The sequence below is a fragment of the Phacochoerus africanus genome, chromosome 13, assembly GCF_016906955.1.
Source record: "Phacochoerus africanus isolate WHEZ1 chromosome 13, ROS_Pafr_v1, whole genome shotgun sequence".
Classification (NCBI taxonomy): domain Eukaryota; kingdom Metazoa; phylum Chordata; class Mammalia; order Artiodactyla; family Suidae; genus Phacochoerus; species Phacochoerus africanus.
Genome location: NC_062556.1, coordinates 4068551 through 4089964, shown reverse-complemented (window position 1 = coordinate 4089964; position 21414 = coordinate 4068551). Strand labels below are relative to the sequence as shown.

The following is a 21414-nucleotide window of genomic DNA, read 5'->3' as shown; positions in this document are numbered from 1 at the left end:
ACATCACGATCTGTCACTCTTTCTGATGCTCCACTTGTCCCAAACGTGTCCAGCGAAAACCCCTGCAAGTTGGCGCCCACTCCTCTTGAAATGACTTGACATCTCTGAGGCCAATCAGAACTGAGAAGAGGCCTAAGTAAAGCCGACGAACCACGTGAGCTCGTTTAACAAGACGCCCCGCACCGACGCCTCCTGCTCCTCCAAGTCCCACCTCAGCCCGTCATCATCGGCACCACCGTCAGCCGCTCAGGCCAGAGACCCTGGATGGGACACTTCCCAACCCTGCCTTCCTCTGACGAGCCGGAGGAGGCAGCGCAGGGGTCAGAGCCAGCGCTGCCTGAGGCCTGCCGCCTCCTGCTCTTCTGTGTGCTGTGGATTTACTGTTTCTTCGCTCCACGACCATTTCACTACTTTTCCGAAGTCTTGAAGCACTGTTTAAAAAACGTAAAGCAAGTCTGTGGCTCGCTAACTTTTAAAGGTAAACCAAGATTTCAGCCTAACTTATTGCACCTTTTCTAGATTTAGCCCACTGGGTCCAATGTTCTCCACTTGATAAAGGTTCCCAGTGATTTTATTGTACAGCCTCAGAGCTGGCCCAACCATACAGGTCATCCAGTCCAGTGACTGCGCTTCCTCTACAACCACGTTTTATTATTCAGGGAATCCAGAAGCCACGTGCAAGAAGAGAGAAGGCTCTGCCTTCCATGGGTGGGTGGACCTCTGCGTCACAAGGCGCTCCCCAAGCCACAGCGCCCGAGTGTGTCTCTGCGTTTTCAGTCACAGGCCTACATGCGAGTCACAAAGCGCTGTTTCTCTTCCACATACTTGAAACAACACCCAGACGGGAAAGGAGGCTTACGCGTGTCATTCATCAATACACCTATGCCCTTCTGCAAAGTCAGTACGTTTTCAGCAGCAAAATAAAGGACTGTAGAGCCTCTATCCGACTGCCATAGGTCAAGATTGAGAAAGAAAGAAACAGCAGCTCCTAAGCCTGAGATTTGGAAATAAGCCCATATCCAGCCTTCCAGGACAGGCAGTTTTCTCGATGGTTGGTCCCCTGTGTCTGCAGGTTTCACATCTGCAGATTCAAACAACTATGGGTAGGAAACTCAGGGAAAAAATTCCAGAAAGTTCCAAAAACCAAAACTGGCATTTGCTGCACACTGGCAACTACTGACACGGCACTTACATTGTAGTCAGTACTACTAAATAATCTACAGGTGATCTCAAGTATTTGCGAGAGTTGCAAGGGTTATGTGCAAATACTATACCAGTTTTATTGTTGTTGTTGCAGCCACCCTTGTGGCATATGAAAGCTCCTGGACCAGGGGTCAAACTGGAGCTGCAGCTGTGGTCTACACCCCAGTCATAGCCACACCGAAGCCGAGCCTCATCTACAACCTACACCACAGCTTGCTGGATCCTTAACCCACTGAGCAAGGCCAGGGATCCCACCCTCATCCTCAGGGAGACAACGCCAGGTCCTCAGCCCTCTGAGCCACAGCAGGAACTCCAACACGACACCATCCAACCTAAGAGGTGAGGGTCCTTGACTCCTGATGTCCAGGAGGGCCCTAGAAGCGACGCCCCCACGCCAAGTGCCAACTACATTTCGAATCCATCCCTCGGATTTCCAACTGAAAGACCCACATCTGTTTAGGCTATACACTATGGTAACCTTCTTCCAATCATGTTATTTGCCTTTCTCCAAACCACTCTAGTGATTAATCTTCCAACAACACAGCGACGCTCGTCAAGAGTGAAAAGGGACTGTGATTTTGTACAATCAACGGTAGGATTACGTTTCCTACTCTGTTTCAACACGAGGTCTAAGTGATACAGTGAATACAGCAGTCCCCCCTTACCAGTGGTTTTACCTTCTGTGGTTTCAGTTACTCTCGATCAACCACAGCGAAAACATTCAATGGAAAATTCCAGAAATAAACACTTTCTAAGCTTTAAGCTGAATGCCATTCTGAGTAGCATGATGACATCTCGTGTCCCGCCAAGGACGAGAACCATTGCTCCGGCCAGTGTATCCGCGCCGTGTGTGGCAGCACAGGAAGAAGTCCAGTAAACGCAGGGTTACGGTACTGTTCATGGTCCAGGCAGGAGTGCCGGCACAAACGCCCTGTGGATAAGGCGGACTAATGTTTCATCTGCTCAGTCCCACCCCGCACCTGTTTTTCTAGAGAAACCCTCCCCTGCAATATTCTGGAACCCACTCAAATGCCTGTAACAAGAACAAACGTATTTGCAACCAGATCCTATCAATAAGCACAGTTCATGGAGCCAAGCATGAACACCTGCGCTAAGCTAGAGCGATGACAGTGCCTTAATCCATGAAATGGGTCATCCAGTCACTTGCCATAATATCCACAGTACTGACTAGTTCCCCTGTACTGGCAGGTACAGGCAAGTCTCTTACGGCCCGAGTTTTTATAACACAATGTGGTCATAATATCACCAACTAATTAGGGGGGAAAATCACCACACAAAGGCATTATTACTGTGATGCGGACTGGAATGAGCACAGAATAAACAGGAAAAATAGTAGCTGCATGCAAAGAACAGGCACGCACAGATGCACTGTTTGAGTGTCTGGGTGTTCTTCCCGAATGGAGCTGTTTTGTTTACCCATTCTTTTATTCTTTTGTTTACCACTGGCAGCGGTAACAGTACTACAAGCAAGACTGCATGGTCAAGGACAAAGGTAACAGGGGATTGAAAAACCTTCCACATGAGCAGACTAAATGGTAAAGAAAGAAAGATTCAGTTTATTTCTGTCGTTTTTAGTCGACATAAGTATTCCTTTTAGATTACAACCATAAAAATACTTACATCACAGCAAGTCCTACAGAAACTCCCCGGGACCCTAACCTCAGTGAAACAGCTGCTTTCACAAGGGATTTCTCAGAAACACAACCATGACATTGTAGGCAAAAGCAAACAGACTAAGAAAATCATCTACTAATAAACATCACAAATTCTTCCTGAAAAACAGCAATTAGCATAATTGCGCAGTGGAGAAATTGAGAAGCACAAATGACTGAACAAGTGAGATTAATTCTACAGACGCATTAAAACACATGTAACCTGCACGCCCTTAGGAGAGACTGAAAACTTCCTTTACATCCTTCGTCCCCTTATGTTACACACAAGAAGAACTCTGTGGGACGGATTTCTCTTACAGACAAGAAGTCGGAAGTGCTCAGAGAGATGAAATGAATTGTCCAAGCTCACGAAGCTAGTATATGACATGTGGGTCTCATGTCTAATAATGCCATGAGAACAAAAATTAACAAAAGTCTTTACTCAACACAGAGACACTAGAAACACTCCCATTTAAAGTCAAAAGGAAGGCACAAATATCCCCAACACTACCGTTATTAAAAGGTTACTGAAAAGATACAGGCAATGAAATAACATCAGATTTTCTAAAGCTGAAGTATCAGAAAGGAATTAATAATACGACTATTAGTATTTGCAGATGTCAGGAATATTATACCTAGAAAAACAAAACATTGAGCTAAAAGTGTTCAGAACTAAATATAAATACATGAGAAAATAACTATTTTAAAAATAGAAGATGAAGGAGTTCCCGTCGTGGCGCAGTGGTTAACGAATCCGACTAGGAACCATGAGGTTGCGGGTTCGGTCCCTGCCCTTGCTCAGTGGGTTAAGGATCCGGCGTTGCCGTCAGCTGTGGTGTAGGTTGCAGACGCGGCTCGGATCCCGCATTGCTGTGGCTCTGGCGTAGGCCGGTGGCTACAGCTCCGATTCGACCCCTAGCCTGGGAACCTCCATATGCCGCGGGAGCGGCCCAAGAAATAGCAACAACATCAACAACAACAACAACCACAACAAAAAAAGACAAAAAGACAAAAAAAATAAAATAAAATAAAAATTAAAAAAAATAAAAATAGAAGATGAAAAGAGTCAAAATACAATAAAAGATTTTAACTAGACAAGCAGAGCAGAAAGGTAGGTTAGTGGGGAAGTAGTGAACTGTCTTTGGGGCCTATTTTTAAAATTTCGTAACAAATAGCTAAGGAATTATTTTTTAGTATGTCAGTATACAAGAGAACACAGGGTAATGATGAAGGTGGCATTTCAAATCAATTGTGTAAGAATTATTCCGTAGTATTAACAAGGCTAGAAAATTACAATTAGAACCCTAATAATGGCGTTCCCATCATGGCACAACGGGAACAAATCTGACCGGGAACCCTGAGGTTGCAGGTTTGATCCCTGGCCTCACTCAGTGGGTTGAGGATGCGGAGTTGCTGTGGGCTGTGGTGTAGGTAGGATCTGGTGTGGCTGTGGCTGTGGCGGTGGCTGTGGCTGGCAGCTGCAGCTCTGATCTGACCCCTAGCCTGGGAACTTCCATATGCCATGGGTGTGGCCCTAAAAAGAAAAAAGAAAAAATTGGAAATACTTACAACATGAATAAAAGGATTTAATATCCCAATAAACAAAGCATTTCACAAAAAAATTTAAAGATTATTATAGATTCAAAAAGATACATGTACCCCTATGTTCATTGCAGCAATATTCACAATGGCCAAGACACAGAAGCAACCTAATGTCCATTGTAGATGAATGGATTAAGAAGATGTGGTACATACATACAATGGAATATTACTCAACAATAAAAAAGAATGAAACAATGCCATTTGCAACAACACAGATGCAACTAGAGATTACCATACCAAGTGAAGTAAGTCAGAAAGAGAAAGACAAATACCATATGATATCACATAAGTGGAATCTAAGATACGGCACAAATGAACCTATCTACAGAAACAGACTCACGCAGTTAGAGAACAGACTTGTGGTTGCCAAGGGGGAGGGGCAGGGAGTGAGAGGGACAGGGAGTTTGAGGCTGGTAGATAGAAACCATTACATTTAGAATGGATAAGCAGTGAGGTCTTACTGTACAGCACAGGGAACTATATCCAATCTCTGGTGATAAAAAATGATGAAAGATAATATGAGAAAAAGGATGTGCATAAATATATATATGTATGAAGGACTGGGTCACTTTGCTGTATAGCAGAAATTGGCACAGCATTGTTAATCAACTATATTTTATTTAAAATAAGACTATTATAGGAAAATGGGTAAAATGTGACTGGGTAATACAGAAAAAAGTAATTAACGAAAAAAGAAGAAACTATAAATATTTTTTGGCTTTTTTTTTTTTTTTTAGGACCACACCCACAGCATATCGAAGTTCCCAGACTAGGGGCTGAATCAGAGCTACAGCTGCCAGCCTACCCCACAGTTCGTGGCTAGACTAGATCCTTAACCCACTGAGTGAGGCCAGGGATTGAACCTGTGTCCTCATGGAAACCAGTCAGATTCATTTCCCCTGAGCCATGATGGGAACTCCTAAGTTTAAATATTAATGAAACAAATATAAATAAAACTGTGATTCCATAGGTTTCCTATCAAATTCACAAAGATTACAAGAAAATGACTTTGGAGGAGTTCCCGTCGTGGCTCAGTGGTTAAGGAATCCGACTAGGAACCATGAGGTTGTGATCCCTGGGCCTTGCTCAGTGCGTTAAGGATCTGGCATTGCCGTGAGCTGTGGTGTAGGTGGCAGACGCGGCTCGGATCCCGTGTTGCTGTGGCTCTGGTGCAGGCCAGCAGCTACAGCTCCAATTAGACCCCTAGCCTGGGAACCTCCATATGCTGCAGGAGCAGCCCTAGAAGAGGCAAAAAGACAAAAATAATAATAATAATAAAAATTTAAAAAATCATTTTAAAGATTAAATAATAAAAAAACTGATGAAGGAAGTGGCAAACCTACTCCTGTTCATTATGAATGATATTACAAACTAGTTCAAACTTTCTAGGAGAAAAGTCGGCTTTATGTGTCAAAAACCTGAAAAACTGATCTGGCCAATTCACTTTGAGAAATCATTCCTAAGGATAAAATCATGGGTATCTATAAAAATGTATCAATAAAATTTTAATTGCAAAGAAAAACCAGAATGAAAAAGCAAAATGTAAATATAGAATGTACAAAAAAAAGGAGAGACCCCCATACAACATATTAAAACTTAATAGAAATATGGTTCATAACATGGAATATACACAATCTATTGTTGAGGAATTTAAGGAGGTTTCAACTCAAAACAATAAGCACAATATAATGTGATTTTAAAACATGTGCAGAAAAAAGTCTAAGTGGCCAAAATAAGGTGAATTTTATTTTCTTCTTAGAATTTACTTCCATTTTCTGCAATTGATACTTATTACTCCTGTAATTTAAAAAACATTAAACTTCTTTGTTAATAGACAGGTGACAACGAGGGAAGGGTGAAGGAAAACCACAGGCAGATGAACTCTAAGCCTCCCAAGACACAGCTGTTCAGTACAGGAGCCAGTACGTACACACACACAGACACCCCCCGCCCCCCGCCACATGACACATTTGAAGATAATTTTCACCCACAATGATTAAAATAAAAGTCCGGTGAATAAAAAGTGAACCAGTAACCCAGAAAACTCAGTAACCTAGAACTATACATATACATACATTTCTAAGACAGCCCAAGAGTTCTCCTGTGGCATAGCAGGTTAAGGATCTGGTGTTGGCAATGCAGTGGCTTGGGTTGCTGCTGTGGTAGGGGTTCAATCCCTGGCTCAGAAACTTCCACATGCTACGCCAAAAAGAAAAAGGAAAAAAAAGCCCAATCTATCAACAAAGTTTAAGATGTTATCAGATGCAATCAGAGCTTGAATTTTATGAACCAGTGAAGCGTCGAAGTAATTCTGAGAAAAGAACAAAACTAGAGGATTCATCCTTCCTGATTTCAAAACTTACCACAAAGCTATAGTAATCAAAACAGTCTGGCAATGACACAAAGACAAACACAGACCAACAGAATAGAGTTCAGAAATAAACCCTCCCATATATGATCAAATGACTTTTGACAAGGGTGCTAAGGCCACTCAATGGAGGAAAAGACACCTTTTCAACAAAGGCTTGAAAAGTGGCTATCTACATGCAGAAGGGTGAAGCTAACACCATATATAAATACTAGGTCAAAATGGATCCATGAGCTAAATCTAAGACCTAAAACCACAAGTTCACAGAGGAAAACCTAGAGCAAAGGCGTTATGATGTTGATTTAGCAATGATTTCCTACATACAACACCAAAGGCAAAGGAAAACAAAAGAATAAAGTAGACAAATGGACTTGATGAAAAATTTTCAAATTTGTATATCAAAAGAAAACATCCACAGAGAAAAGGCAACCTACAGAATGGGAGAAATTTTTCACTAATCATGTATTTTATAAGGAATTAATATCCAGAATATACAAAGACCTCCTAAAGCTCAACAAGAAAACAACCAGATTAAAAAATGACTAAAGGGCCTGAATAGTTTTCCAAAGAAGATACACAAGTGGCCAAAACTTCTTTTCTTTTTCTTTTTTCTTTTTTTTTTTGTCTTTTTGCCATTTCTTGGGCCACTCTCGTGGTTCCTAGTCGGATTCGTTAACCACCACGCCACAACGGGAACTCCCTTTTTCTTTTTTATAGCAGCCATCCTGATGGCTGTGAAGAGGTGGCTCAGTTTTGATTTTCATTTCCCTGATGGTTAATGATGCTGAGTGTGTTTTCATGTACTTATTGGCCGTTTGCCAATCATTTTTTTGATAAAGGCCTAGTATCGAAAGTATAGAAAGAACTCCTACAGCTCAATAATAAAAAGATAAATAACTCAATTTTAAACAAGCAAAGGATTTGAGTGTTTTTCCAAGAAGATAATCAAATGATCAAAAAGTACATGAAAACTACTTAACGATACTATGTGATACAAGAAGTCCTATTCATGGAGTTCCCGTCGTGGCCCAGTGGTTAAAGAATCCAACTAGGAACCATGAAGTTGCGGGTTCGATCAGTGGGTTAAGGATCCGATCCGGCGTTGCCGTGAGCTGGGGTGTAGGTCGCAGACTCGGCTTGGATCCCGCATTGCTGTGGCTCTGGCGTAGGCCGGCAGCTACAGCTCCGATTCGCCCCCTAGCCTGGGAACCTCCATATACCACGGGAAGCGGCCCAAGAAATGGCAAAAAGACCAAAAAAAAAAAAAAAAGAAGACATACTATTCATCATTAGGGAAATGCAAATCAAAACCGCAATGAGATACCACTTGATATCCATAAGGATTGGCTATATTTGTCTAAAGGGGGGAGGGGAATAAATGCTGGGAAAGCTGTGGAGAAACTGGAACCCTTGTGCATTGCTAGTGGGTATGTAAAATGGTGCAGCCACAGAGGCAAGAGTTTGGGGGTTACTCTAAAGTTCAGCAAAGTTACCACATCATCTAGCAATTCCACTCCGAGTTATACACACAAGGAACTGAAAGCAGGGACTCAGATACCTGTATACCTATGATCAGAGCAGCATTATTCAGAGTAACCAAAAAGGGGAAACAACCCAAAATAGCCAACAACTCATGCATGACTAAACAGAAATGTGATACATGCTAAATCATGAGTGAGCCTTGAAAACATTAAGTGAAAGAAGCCATTCACAAAAGACCCCATATTGTATGATTTCATTTAAATGAAATGTCCAGAATAGGCAAAGCCAGAGGCAGAAAGCAGATGAGTGGTTTCCTAAGGCCAGAGGGTTGGAGGGAAAGAGGAATCACTGCTAATGGTACGCGGTTCCCTGAGCAGGGAGGGGGACATTCTAAAATTAGATTGTGGTAGGACTTCCCTTCCTGGCGGAGTGGAAACCAATCCGACTAGGAACCATGAGGTGGCAGGCTCGATCCGTGGCCTTGCTCAGTGGGTTAAGGATCTGGCGTTGCCGTGAGCTGTGGTGCAGGTCGCAGACGAAGCTCAGATCTGGAGTCGCTGTGTCTGTGGTGTAGGTCGGCAGCTGCTGCTCCAATTAGACCCTAGCCTGAGAACTTCCATATGCCGCAGGTGCGGCCCTAAAAAAAAAAAGACAAAAAGACCAATAAATAAATAAATAAATAAATAAACAAAACTAGATTGTGGTGACAGCAACTTTAAAAAGGTAAACTGCATGGCATGCAAATTATATACAAAGCTATTAAAAATTTTATGAACTATAACTGTATAAGTTCTTGGAAGGTATTACTAATATTTTCTCCACAAAGACAATTGGTATTTAATTTCCCTACTCAGTACACTGCAACTAAATCAAAACTTTTTTAACACTTAAAAATAAGTAACCAGTGGCAAACATTACCTTACATTCCAAAATGTTTCAGGGATAATCACAGCACAGAGTTTCACCAGGGAAAAATATAATTTACTGCATTCTGATTTGAAAGCCAGCAAGCATACTGAAACGTGGTGAGTCCAGTTCTACCATGTGCAACATAAATAGCAATTGCTACATAATCCAAGTTTAAAAAAAAAAAAAAAAAGGTCAAAAAGTGGTACACCTGGTGACTATTTTTTGCTTGAATTCAAAACTTCAAGTACTTAAAGAACCTCGGGTTGAATCACCTTTTAGAACTGAATGATCCCATCGCAAGGGGAAAAAAAAAAGAATCCAGCCAAGGAAGAGAGACAACAGGAGCAGCCCATGCTCCCCACGCACATTTCCTTGGCTTTTCACTTATGCACATCCAAGCCTAGCAAAGGTCACAGGCCTGAAGGGGCTGTGCAGAGGGCAGCTGATCTTGGCTCAGACAGGACAAGAGTAACCTTCAGCCACAGAGCATGTGATTTACTTCAACTCTTAGGCAGAGCTGGACTCATTTGTACTCAAATAGATTTTCAGATAAAAACATAAAATATTTACGTACTTTTGCAGCTTCTTATCTATCTATAAGCAGTAAGCACTTTGCAAACTCTGTTGAGCAGAAATCATGTCTATGAAGAAAGAATTACCTTTAGGAGTACTTAAAACTTTTTTTAAAACATCTCTTCAAAATTAACAAAATACCTCCAAACTGCTTTACAGATAATCAGCTGTCTGCTTAGCTACCATAAATAATTACCTCTGCTGTTTATGCAGAGTCAAGCAATTCCACTGGCAGCAGAGGGGTTCCAGCTTTCTAGTCTATGGAGGTAAGCAAGCCCAGACAGAGGTGAATGCGAGAGAAAGGTGACGAGGAAAGAGACCAAAGCTAAAGTCAGTACCAACACAGAAAACAAGCCAAAAAGGGGGAGGGGGTGATGGGGTGAAAGGATGACAAAGCCAAGCCCCAGGAAATGGAGAGCGGTGTCACCTGAGCAAGAGAGAAAGAGAACCGTCTGTGCGGACTAAGCGGTTGCGGGAAGAGCAGGTCAATGTCCTTTGTACTCCCATTCCTTCCTGCCGTGGACGCTCTGCTGGGGGTGGCGGGGGCAGGGTGGTGAGAGTATAACTGGTGCCACCTCTGCGGAGAACAGAGGACTGGGCCTCCCAAGAGCCCGAAGCCCAGGCCTGTTAAAGAGACGTCCCTGAGAAACTGACCTGCACTTCAGGGTCTAGCAGGGATGGGCTGGGGTCATGACCAGCGACTTGTGCTTGGCCGTGATGATCAAGTCTCTGGAACAGCTGGGCAGCCAGGAGGGCTACAAGGCCTGCGGCCATAAGGGAGCTTCTCTTGCTTCAACAAGACCTGGCTCCTTACCAGTGGTATCAGGCACAGCCAATGTCCCTGGGGGAAGGGGGACCTGGGCAGCTCTCGCTCCATCTGAGAGAACGGTGCTTGCAAAGACTGATATAAAGGGCCCTAACTACAGTACTGTTTAAGGCAATAAAAAAAGGAAAACAATCTCAAAGTCCTCTAACTGGCTCTATCACACTACGCTCACGAAACAGAACGATGAGCTGACGACATGAACTGCATTATGCGTGCTGTCCAAAACATGAACTGAGAAGAGCAAGGAACAGGATATACATATACGCTAGCACACAGTTTGTGCTTAAAGATGATGACATACAGACCTAATTCTTTTTTTTTTTTATGCTTTTTAGGGCTGCACTTGCAGCATATGGAGGTTCCTAGGCTAGAGGTCAAATCAGAGCCGCAGCCCCCAGCCTCCACCACAGCCACAGCAACACCAGGTCCGAGCTGTGTCTGGACCTACATCACGGCTCACAGCAACGCCGGATCCTTAACCCACTGAGCGAGGCCAGGGATTGAGCCTGTGTCCTCATGGGTGCTAGTCGGGTTCATTAACCGCTGAGCCACAACAGGAACTCCAAGACCTTTCTAATTCTTACACGAAACTCAGCAGCCATGAGCAAAATGACTACTAAGTGTGACTTCATAGAAATGAAACAGCTGCCCATGAGAAATAATACCATAAACAAAGTCCAAAGATGCTGACGTCCACCAACGGGGAGGCACACACCAGAAGCAATTCCCGGGCAGCTCTGAAAGAAGTGGTGACTGACTGAAGGAGACAGAGGGGAGGAGACTTAAGTGTTCACTGCCTGCGTATACTCGCCTCTGTTCTACATGCATGCATTATCTGCTCAAGATGAATGAAGCTTTAAAGTAAATGTTGAAGCCTACCCATACATATATACGCCTCTATATGCAAACACACAGGGGGCTAAGAAGCACTAGCTCTAAGGAGGGAAACAGATCTTCCTGTGTATCTTTACGTATTATCTGAATTTTTATCCTGTTCATTAGTTTCACAGTCCAATCTTACTTTATAAGAGAAGCGCAGCTGCTGAAAGTGTACAATCTTTGACTCTAAAATTCCACTGCAAGAACCTGACACTAGGTTGGAGAACTGCAGATGTATTTTCCAGCAGGAGATGCTTTCCTAACCTTAATGGGCTAAAATCTAGAGACTAGTTAGATTTTGTCTTTCACTAGAGAACTGGTTACCTGAATACATACCTACATGTGCATATACAATGTGATACCTATAATAATTAAAAGTGGTGATTTCGAGCTATATTTACCAACATGGAAAGGTGCATAATATTCTTGAATGAAAAAAGCATAAGATCATAGATTCATTAATGTATACTCATACTCACAGAATTATCAAGAAAGACAAGGAAAATCATCTGGTCTCTTAGTGGCAGAGTTGGGGCTTTTCATTTCTGTATACACTTCTGGACTATGAATTTTTTAATAATGAACGTGTACTTTTCATAATCAGGAAAAAGTTATTTTCTTTTTAAAAAATAATAACCCTCCTGAATAGCATGGAATTAAAAGAAGAGACATCTACAGGTTTAGCTTCAGTGATGCAGCCGGGAACCACTCCCCGGTCCTCTGTGGGTGCTATGGCATCGCCACCACTCCTTCTGGAAACTTTCCCTCCCGGGTTAGGATTCCTGGCTTGTCTCCAAGTTGCTGTTACAGCCAATCAGCTGTACACTCCCCGCTGCACAAGCGGGTGGCCCGGCTCCTCCTCCTCCTCAGGACTCAACATCCTGGCCCCCTGGACAGACAGCTTTCTCCCTCTGCGCACTCTCTCCAGGAAAGCTCGAGGTCACCGTGATTTCGGAACTTGCTAACTCCCACGTCCGTCTCTATCCAGACCTTTCCCTTGAACACCAGACTGAGGGATCTGTCTAACGGACACTTCTTCCTCCATGTTGAACAGGTGCCTAAAACTCAGTGTATCGAAACTCACTTCCTCGTCTTTCCCCTCACGCTTGCTCCCCTTGTTGTTCTGACTCTTTGTGAACATCCTGCTGCCAGAAACAAAGGCACCAGCCTTAGTTCTTCCCACTTCTTCCTCTCTCACGCCCAATAAATCACCAATTTCCGGGGACTCTTCCTCCTCAGCCCCACTGTCACTTGCCTAATTCAAGCCACCAGCAACCCTCACCTGGACTCCTGTTTAGTTCTCCTAACCCAGTTCCCCAAAGCCATCCTGACTGTGTTGCCAAGCAATCTTCTTAAACGATAAAAGTGAACTTGCTACTACCTGTTTAAAATCCTAGAAATGGGTTCCATCCATTACTCCTACGTTCTGTCACTGGAATCCTTTCAATTCTCCCTGACACTAGACAGTTTTTCCTCACATCTCTGTAAATGCTACTCCCTGGAGGCTCCAAAGGGCGCCCGGGAGAGCTTCAGCCTGCCCCCTACAACAAACAAGCTCCCCAAACCACCTCAAATAAACAATTTCAGGTACAATTTGCTTACTGCACGTCATCCAACCCCTGCCACACCCCCTCTGGACCAGACTGTAGAGGTTCTGGAGCCAGATGCTACCCTCTGGCCCCCACCCCCTTTCACTCTCACTTACAGCCCATTCTAGTGTGTAACTTCTAATTATCTTTCCAGTCACAACTGAAACATCATCCTGAGCCCCCAAGAGCAGATCAGGAACCCCCATGGCAACCTATAATCGTCTCCACCACAGCCCCATTGTACTGTATTATGATTACCTGTGTACCTGCCTGAGCCCCTGCAAGTCTTTAAGTTCCCTGAGGACTTAAACCATGGCCTGCTCACTGCTCAGTCACCTACACCTGGCACAGAACCCGGAGCATTACAGACATTCCGTGAAGAGCTAGCAAATAAAGTATAAATACACGAATCTGCCAAATAAACTACAGCTAAAGGGCAACACTAATGGGATATCAAATATTTAAATGACTTACTTCTACATTTAAAAGAACCTTCCCGTGAAGTGAGCATTAGAAAACAAATAACAAGTATGCCTTACTTTGGGCTTAACATTTCCTCGGAAACTGTATAAACGGAATGCTTTGCAAACTGAGTCCCACAATGAGTAGGCTAGGAGAGCTCTCTACATAAAGGGCTTCTTTCATAAAGTGAAAAACCTCCTAACAAATTTATCTATTAGGTTTTCACAGGATTTATTGCCTTTCCTTAAAAGAGAAGCCTCATAGAATTAATTTTTCAATATCTTCCTCCTCTTTTTCCCCAAATATGACTTGTTTCATATAAACCATAATACCACTGTCCGACGAGTTTGGGGGTTTTTTAAATCCCTTAGTTCTCTAGACCACCTATAAGATTCAGGGGTACAGACACCTAGAGCAGACCTGACGTCATGACAGGAAGAATTCTCCTCCTTAAGATGATGATGTTAGAATTCACAGGTCGTAATGAAGTTAGAGATTTTATTTTATTTTTTGGTCTTTTTCCTTTTCTAGGGCCTCTCCCGCGGCATATGCAGGTTCCCAGGCTCGGGGTTGAATCGGAGCTGTAGCCTCCGGCCTACGCCAGAGCCACAGCCACGCGGGATCCGAGCCACGTCTGCAACCTACACCACAGCTCATGGCAACGCCAGATCCTTAACCCACTGAGCGAGGCCAAGGATCGAACCTGCAACTTCATGGTTCCTAGTCGGAATCATTAACCACTGCGCCATGACGGGAACTCCTGAAGTTAGAGATTTGAAAGAGCTTGTCTAGAGAGATAAGTAACTGAGTTACCCTGAGTCACTAACCTAAATAATTTTTTATTCACATAACAAAAGCAAGCGTCAAATATGAAGCAACCACAGTTTAAACAAAATTAAATGCCAACTCTGGTTCAGAGACTATATCTTCCTTAAGTTTAAAATACAGGTCTGATCCACATTTAAACAGATTCATTTATAAGACACACTTTAGAAAATACCTTATTCTTTGCCGTGGCTCAGTATTTTAAATACCTGAGCCTTGCGTCTGCCTTTGGCTTCTGCTTTTGTTCAATTCTGTTCTTGGTATCCAATTAGCCAGCCCATGAAACAGTGCTTCTCTAGGTATGTTTGCGAGGCGCTGCTTTTCTATTTTTCTGTAACTTGCTTGAGTTTTCAAGTTTAGCAAGCTTAAAAGGTACACCGAAAACAAAAAAACATGAGATACCCGACAACATCTGGCTATGCGCCAGGAAGTGAGGGCACACGATCCCTGCCCCCGAGGAACTCTGCCGCGTCTAACCCATCAACTCTCACCGGAAAGCCCCAGAGGACCTGTAAACACGAAGCCCACATACAGCGCGCGAGGTGGTTACATAACACATCTATGAAGAACTATGTTCTGCGGGGTGATGAGTGAAGAGAAAATTGCTGGAGCTGCACACTGGGGCCCAGCAGCCAGCATTTCGCAAGCTACATGCTAGACCTGATTCCAGCTGGGAACACACGTCCCAGCACACGCCCCGAGAGCGCGGTCGGGGCGGTGGTCGAGTGCACGGGGGACGGGTGTTCTTCTGGGTTTCAGGATCCCACGAGACCGGCGTGCGGACGCCGTCCTGGGACGAGGTGGGTGTTAGGCGACAGAGGGTCCTGGTCTTGGGGACAAAGGCAAAGCTTGGTTCTAAACCAAGGTCAAGGCGAAGCCACTCAAAAGTGATTCTCGGCTGCTCTGAAACAGGCTGGCAGTTGCTCAAAGCTAAACACAGCGTTACCGCAGGAGCGGGTGTGTGCCTGAGAGACGGAGAACACACACACACATCCACACAGCAAGTCCCGGGTGAGGGTTCACAGCGGACCCTCCCGAGAGCCCCCAAAGCACAAACAACCCAGACATACCCACCAACTGCTAACAGGGGACTTTTCCACCTTCGGAGGCCATGAAACACTGATACATGCTCAACATCCACCCTGAGGGCATTAGGCTAGTTAAGTAGAAGACACAAAAGGCCACGTACTGGCTCAGCCCACTGACAGGAAATGTCCAGAAGAGGCAAATCCGCAGAGAAAGGACACTGGTGGCTGCCCGGAGGTGGGAAGAGGACTTCAGAGTGACTGCTCACTGAAGTGGGTTTCTCCTGGCGTGACAAAAATCTTCTGGAATTAGACTGTGGTGATGGCTGCAGAGTGCTCTGAATATACTAAAAACCGGTAGACGACACACTTGAAGAGGGTGGACTTTTCTTTCTCTTTCTTGGCCACCCCACAGCACACGGAGCTCCTGGGCCAGGCACCAGATCTGAGCTGCAGGCGTGACCCACGCCACAGCTGTGGAAACACCAGGGCTTTACCCCCCATGCGGAGCCGGGCAACGAATCTGCGTCCCAGCGCTGCAGAGATGCCCCTGGTCCCGCTCCATCCCAGCAGGCACTCCTTAGAGGGGTGACTTTTATGGTAGGGGATATCTCTCCATTTTAAAAAGGGGGGTTCTCAGTGGGTTTTGGTGACAATACATCTGAAGGACACGGCATAACTCCATCAGTAAAAGCAGCTTACTACGACGGCAGGGACTGGTTTTGAGACTCTGACAATCACCGTACTAAAGAATCCCAGGAAAAATCGCTTCTCGGCCTTTTGGCTAAGATCAAGTGAAGAATCCCAGGAAAAACCACAAAAACATGCCTTTGCGTATTAAGGTCAAAATAACAGGTGAAAGTGAGTTTTTAGTGACAACTTCAAAAACTGCCTTGAGGTGACAAGACATACCCAAAGACAAAAAAAAACAATCACCGTAGTTTCTAAGTAACAAAGAGACAGCTAAGGCCTCCTTAAGTATGAGGGAAAGGATTTATAAGCTGTTCCGAAGGAAGAGAGGACGGACAGTAGGGTTTTCATTCTCCAACAGCAGCTGGGGACAGAAAAAGAGTAAAAAGAGGATAAACAAGAAGGACCTACTGCGCAGCACAGGGACCTATATTTAATACCCACTGATAAACCCCAATGGAAAAGAACATGAAATAGATACATCACTACGTCACTGTGCTCTACAGCCCAGACGAAGGCAACGCTGAAAATCAACTATACTTCAATAAAAGTTTTTTAAAAAAGAAGAGAGAGACGACAAGGATTCAATGCGACAATATAAGGCACTAGAAGAAAGACCAGCCACAGGAAAGAAAATATATTTATCAACCGTGATTTGGCACATATATCCCAACTTATATATGGAACACATTTCAAATGTTTGTAAATCATAACACTGAACGCAACTGCCAAGAGAAATAATTTTTGAAAAAGCAGGTAAGATTGCAAATGACCTATCATAATTTCTAATCACTCACTACTTCTATTTTCCCAGCTGAAATCTCGAACGCCGGCAGCCACCTCCCTCCCATCTCTTCACACATCACACCATGCATCTCAGCAGCTCTGAAAATTCTGGCTCCCTGTTCCTCAAGGAGGTGAGGCCAATGGAGAAGCATCTGCTCTCCAGAGCCATAATCAAAGTGCAGCGCTGCCGTGGCAGGTGCACACCAGAGCTGTGCCTAAAGCAGAGGCTGCCTGCAGCCTCCTTCTCCAAGGCTCTTGTTTTGTTTGTTTGTTGTTGGCCACACCCCCAGCCCACGGAAGTTCCCAGGTCAGGGACCACACCCAAGCAAGAGCAATGACAAGGCCGAATCCCTTAACCACTAGGCCACCAGGGAACTGCCACCAATGTTCTTACGAGAGGAAACTGCCACAGAGACATTTAGGGTGCTCTGCTAAACCTGTCCTCACTGTTGAAGAGCAGAGACCCCACCACAGCCAGTGGGTATATGGGAGGAAATAATTCAACACGCCAAACATGCTGGGGTCTGTAAGAGCACAAATAAAAAGCACCCCTCTGTCCTATTCCTCTTGAAACTCCCTTTCAGATGAGGTCTTCCCTGTCCTCCAAGTGTCAAAGAAGTGCTGCCATCTATGAGAGGCCTTTCCTGAGAACCCTAAGCAACTGGGCGCTTCCAGCCTGTGTTCCAAAGGCACTGTGTGTTAACTGTCGCGGTGCCTATTAGACTGATAAGAGTTATTGGCACGACTGCTTCCCAGTCGGTATCTTCTCCAACAACGGAGTACTTGACTCATCTTTGCATTCTCAATACCTTGGACAGTGCTTGGCAGAGAGAAGGGGCCAGGGAACATCCGAATGAGGGGATGGATTTCTTCCAATGTTGGAGGGAACAGAAAAATAAGCAAATGCACAAATCCAAAATGAATTCATTTGCCAGTCTTGCTACTTAGAAAATGGGGCCTAAGCAGGAAACCTCAAAGTAACTGAACCAGTGACTCTGAATACACTGAACAGCCAAGGCAGATAAATTCACATGCACAGTAAATATTCTGCTTGCCCCTCTGCATCACTTTTTTTTTTTTTAAATGTTAGAAGGAGCACCCCTGACTGGGCACACAAAATCCCCAGTGATGAGGATTATTACATATTCTATTTGGCATTTCTGACATCTGAAGAAGTGTTTACCTCAAACTGAATCTAGACACAGGGTTCAGCAATATTTAGAAGGAAAACTACGAGAACCCTTCAGGGAAATAAAGGGTTCCAACGAAGTTCTGACCACAGCTAAGGAATGAAAGCCCCAAAGCACTCTGAATCACAAGAGTCCCCTGTGCTAGCAGCCACACGGACCGCACGCCTTGAGAATAAATAGGAGGGACTGCTACAGCGTCTAAGACAGGGTAGGCAAGGGTGCTGCCAAGCCTCTGGAAGTTGCCTGAGTGTTTCTGGCAGTGATTAGAACCCACCTAAGGAAGGCGGGAGCAAGTCTTTGTTTTAGTGGTTGTTTGCCTCATCTTGCAAATCTTACATTTTATATTCCTAATTTTTACTTCCTCAAATTACAATACTAGGAGAGGCCCTAAAATTTATCAACTGCAACCCACAATCTCAGAAATAAAGACACCAAGGTCTACAAGGGCCAGGACTTGTCCAAGGTCACACTGATGGTCAGAGGCAGAGTCTGAACTCAGTCAGGCCTCCAGCCTGCCCAGCTTAGAGCTCCTGCCACAACATGAAGCGTTTTCCTCCGGTAACACGTCTTGTTAGAGTTTGGTCCTACACACACACACACACACACACACACACACACACACACACACACACACGCGTTATGTATACAGACACACCCACATGTTTACATACTTTTACAGCTCTAGAAAAAGCGAGGGCTGTTCAGAAACATACTAAAAAGGTATCTGTGAACCGAAAAGGCTGGCCCTGTGATGAGGCACTCGTGTTGTCTGCGTGCCCCACTAAAACACCAAATCCCTGTGTCGACATTTATATTTACTTTAATATGAAGCGTGAGGGTGATAGGGCAATGGGCAACCTGCTTGTAATCCCCCCATTCCAGCTCTGACATTTAATGAGTCACGTAACCTCGGACACATCTGCTCAAGCTTTTTAAACCTCGGTTTCCTCAACTGGAAAACTGGAAAAACCCAACTGACTGGTAGGTACACGTGAGGATCCGAGACGACTGGAAGGGGCTCTGCCCGGGACCCAATCCTCACTCAGTGTCTGAGCTGGTATTATCATTACCTCTGCCTACTCACCTCTGGGCTGCCTACAGAAGTGCCGCAAGGGAAGTTTTCTGGATATTTCTCCCTCTTTTTTTCTCACACACACATAATCCCGATTACACAGCATCTGTTCTTTGGAACAGAGAGTACAGCAGACGAAGAACCCTCATCAACAAAACTTTCTGCTTTTCTTTTGCAGAGATCACATTCTTACCCCAAATTAATTTTTAAATTCTACAACGCGCAGTGCCAATAAGAAGAATTCGGAATTTACAGACACAAATTATTTTCTTTTTCTCACACGTTTTCATGCCTTCAACCAAGATGAGTCTGGTTGCCCAAATTCAGCAAAGAAGAAGTGCAATTGACTCAGAAAGAAAACGAGGAGTTCCCGTCGTGGCGCAGTGATTAACGAATCCGACTAGGAACCATGAGGTTGCGGGTTCGGTCCCTGCCCTTGCTCAGTGGGTTAACGATCCAGCGTTGCCGTGAGCTGTGGTGTAGGTTGCAGACGCGGCTCGGATCCGGCGTTGCTGTGGCTCTGGCGTAGGCCGGTGGCTACAGCTCCAATTGGACCCCTAGCCTGGGAACCTCCATATGCCGAGGGAGCGGCCCAAAGAAATAGCAAAAAGACAAAAAAAAAAAAAAAAAGAAAGAAAGAAAGAAAACGAGTCCCCTTGCTGACCACTCAGTACCTTTCACTGTTCAGACACAAAGGACACTCTCTACCTCAGTGTTGGCGACAGGGAGAGCAAATTATTCCCAAGATTTATTGTGCATTTATGTTTTAACTCTATTAGAATCTGAAATGAACACAGTCATAAAAGGCCCCTTTTCCACGTACATAACTATGCCTCAAATAATGTCCCTCCCCCACATTCCTTAAAACGCCAGGTTTATCAAAAGCAGAGGACAGCAGTAGGGCATTTCGAATTCTTAATATCAAAGGAATGACCTTTCGAGCTGTTTTATTTCTTCCCAAAACCGCAGTTGAAGAAGCCAACTGCTCTGGTCTAAATTCCTTTACTAATTACTCATGCCCATGATGCTCGCTGGACAAGTGAAGGAATACGTTTATATACATTCATTCTAACAGCCAAACACCTCTAAACAAAATTTACTTCATTTTACTGTAAATCTCAGTCTTTTTGAAGGTGTTACTGTCTGGGTTCCTAGAGCTCTCTGAAATTTCAGTTGCGGAACATATGATTTCATTTGAAAGTAAATCAATACTTGAAACAAATTATTTAATCATCATCTTTTTGTAAAAGATTAAACAGCCACAAATTTTATTTTACCAGGACTAAAATGCATTAAATTACATTTCACTGACATAAGATCAAAAGAACCTCATAAATACAATGCTGCATTTTACCAGAGTGAGGTTATAAGAAGCCAAACCAAAAAATATTCCCTCTGGAACACAAACACCATTTTAAGTAATTTTAAAACTCTCTTGACATTTGATCCATTAAAAAAAAAAGAAGTTCTTCCTATAAACAAAATCATTAAAGGCTGCTGGAAAACAAGCCCAAAGAATTATAAACAAAAAGTTAATTTTTCCAAAATGCAGTGCTATTTTTTGCCTATCATGAATGACTAAGAAATGTTCATATACTATACATCCAGCTGTTTTAAAATTGTATAATTCTAAAATTATTCTCGGCCTACATTAAAACTTGACCATGAGATATAAAATGTGGTCAAAAGTACCTCTTGCCAGTAAACAATATTATAGTTTTTTAATATAAAATCAAAGTCAATATAATTTACATGTCTTATTAGCTTAAACTGGTCATTTATGAAAACAGAACTAGCTTTTCTCAGATCAAAAAAATTTAAAGTCACCAGAATTTCACAATACAGATGACAGATGGGTCAAATATACTACAATGTCTAAGCTCATGGGATCACGGATTTTATACGTCCCAAATTACATAATATTGGGGGGGACAGGGAGATGCCTTAAGACTTCTGAAAAATCTTGTATGAGAAGTTAATAAGGATAATTTTTAAAACAGGTATGCTACTAGAGAGTAATATTTCAATGAGAAATATAATTAAACTACACAGTCAACAGTATCTCCAGACACTGATTTCTCAAATGTCACCAGACTATCCTTCTGCTAAAAAGTACTTTTAAACACACGAGGCACCCCAAGTATCAAGTTTTCCAATCCCTACCTTTGGCAGATACCAGTACTGCTTTCCTGCTGCACTGAAGCCCTGACCTGCACACTCCAAATAAATGAGAACTACTGTCTTCTTCCTGTTAGAGTCC

At 43.7% G+C, this 21414-nt stretch overlaps 1 protein-coding gene across 5 annotated transcripts in view; it reads right to left on the bottom strand.

The window, feature by feature from the left end:
• CDK8 (cyclin dependent kinase 8) overlaps positions 1 to 21414 on the bottom strand; it is a 106754-nt gene that overhangs the window by 83525 nt on the left and 1815 nt on the right. The window contains exon 1 of one of the 5 annotated variants that reach the window (XM_047755632.1): positions 14567 to 14836. The exons of the other annotated variants lie outside the window; for them this stretch is intronic. The gene's annotated coding sequence lies outside the window, so the exon portion shown is untranslated. Of the gene's footprint in view, positions 1 to 14566; positions 14837 to 21414 lie in introns of those variants that run through there. 5 annotated transcript variants of the gene reach the window in all.